Source organism: Bison bison, unplaced genomic scaffold (assembly GCF_000754665.1).
Source record: "Bison bison bison isolate TAMUID 2011002044 unplaced genomic scaffold, Bison_UMD1.0 scf7180017864503, whole genome shotgun sequence".
NCBI classification, from domain to species: domain Eukaryota; kingdom Metazoa; phylum Chordata; class Mammalia; order Artiodactyla; family Bovidae; genus Bison; species Bison bison.
Genome location: NW_011495061.1, coordinates 5,476,198 through 5,478,401, shown reverse-complemented (window position 1 = coordinate 5,478,401; position 2,204 = coordinate 5,476,198). Strand labels below are relative to the sequence as shown.

General features: G+C 55.1%; 1 protein-coding gene across 2 annotated transcripts in view; it reads left to right on the top strand.

Annotated features, from left to right (window-relative positions):
- The window catches only part of ST5 (suppression of tumorigenicity 5), a 75,519-nt gene that overhangs the window by 62,645 nt on the left and 10,670 nt on the right, over positions 1-2,204 (top strand). The window lies entirely within an intron of this gene.

Below are 2,204 nucleotides of genomic sequence, written 5' to 3'. Positions count from 1 at the left end.
AGGGACCCAGGGTGAGTGGAGTCAAGTGGATGAAGTAAGGCGAGGGAGACTGAAAGAGAAGGATGTGTGTGGGAAAGGATTATGCCAGGTAGAGGGACAGCATCCGAAGGCAAAGGGTGGGTAAGTGTGTATGCTTGTCAAGGAACTGGAGAAGGCCAAGATGGTTGAGAAAGGGAGTGAGCAGGGTGGAGAGACCACAGGGCCCGGTCACAGTGTGCTGTAGGCCAAATTCAGGGTTTTGGAGTGTATCTCAAGCTGGATTCTAGGATCTGAGATAATGATTTTAAAAACCCAGTCTGGCTGCTATGTTGATAGTGGACTGGTGTGAAAACAAGGAGACCGGCTTGGGTATTGTTGCAGTCGTATAGGCAAGAGATGAGTGGAGCTTGGATTAAGGTGTGGATGGAAAGATGGAGGAAGAGGGATTTGAGATGTACTTTAGAACCAGGATCAATAGCACTTTGCAGTGGCTGGAAATGGGGAATAGTGTTAGGGAAACTTTAAGGCTGATTCCCAGCTTTCTGGCTTGAGCAGCAGGGTAGTCAGTGGAGCACCTCAGGGAGGAGCAGGTCTGTGAGGAGGAAGAGTTGATTTTGTGCACATTAGCAAAGAGTGTAGATGGGGAGGAGGAGAAAGTCCTGAGGGCTTCCGGCAGTAGAGGAGCAGCAACAGGAGCCAAGGAAGGGGTGTCTCAGGAAGGAAGGAGAGATGAGGTGAGGTCAGGACCAGGTGTGGCGGGCTGCCTTGACAAGACAGAATTCCAGAAACTCGGGTGGTCAGGGGGCCGAGAAGCCTGAGTGGACAGAGTTGAGAAGTGGATGGGGTTGAGAAGGGGACATGGCCTGCAGAGATAGCTTTCCAGAGGCTTGGCTGTGGGAAGGAATGGGCAGTGGTTGAACGGTAACGTGGAGCCAGTTTGTTGAAGGTGGTCGTCTGGGTACTGGTGGGAATGGCCCAGAAAGGGAGAGAGAGGTTAAGACAGCAGCAGAGGGAGGGGACAGTGAGACTGGGGGTGGGCAGTGGGCTCCGTGGGGAGACAGGAGAGGGGGTCCTCTCTGGTGTGATGGCAGGGAAGGGCCATGGCTTATAGATCCTGGATTCTCATCTGATGGCTTCAGTTTTCTCCAAATGGGAAAGAAGGTTGTCCTCTGAGAGTGAGAGGTGGGTGCTGGGTTTGAGGAGAGGGAGAAATAAATGTATTCATTGTTGCAGGCAGCGGAGAGGGTCTGACTAGAGACCCTGGGTTTGCTGGGAGTGGCGAGTACTAGTCAGGGCCTTTCTTGTGGCATCTTTTCTCCCACCCTGTCTTGGATGGACTTTCTGCTTCATGCATGTGGCCTAGGGGCAGGACCTCTGACCCTGCCCTGAGGGTCCAACAGCAGTACCTGGGAGTCAGTCCTTCAGGACAGGGCCCGGCCCACTCACCAGCCTCCTCTCACATCCATAAACTCTGCTTCCTTTTGCCTTCTTATCTCCTTGGGCAACCAAGTTAAGCATCCTGTGCTCTGAGCCACTGCCCCCGCCCCACCCCAGATGGGATGGGTACCCTTCTTCCCAGCCCTCTCGGCTCCTGTATAGATGCAAGTTACACCTTTCCCCTGGCCTAACACCAAGCTCATGGGCTGATCGTTCAGGCTCCTTTAGCCCCAGCAGACTATGATCTCCTTGAGGGGCGGGTGAGTGAAAGGAAGCCCAGGTCCTCCAAGCTGCCTGTGTGAACGCTCACTCCCTGGAGAGTCCAGACTCTTGGGTTCCAGGCATGGAGCGCCAACTGCATGCAGGCTCTCAGGAGGGAGGCTTAGGGGAGCCTCGCTGTGACTTCCTCCGGGGCAGGGGTAGGAGTAGGAGGTGTGCCGAGGCCTCTGACCCGAGTGATGGCGGTGTGGGACTCCTTCAGCCTACGTCTCTGACATTTCTGGTGTCCCCTGTATCCTGCTAATGCCGAACCTCTGGGACGTGAGCGTTGGGTGGGAGAGACAGCATGGAAACAGACCTCTGAAAAGAGACACATCCTCGGGGCAATCTGTGCCCCTTGTGCTGTTTCCCCAGGGCCAGAGGGATGACCGCTGAGCTCGGAGTTAGGAGGAACACATGGGATGATGTTAAAGCCCTTGGGGGAGAGCTCTGACTCCACAGGGCTGAGAGAGGGAGTTCGTTTTCCCTCCTGGTTCTCTGGAGGCCTACGTGTCCATGCTGCCCACCTC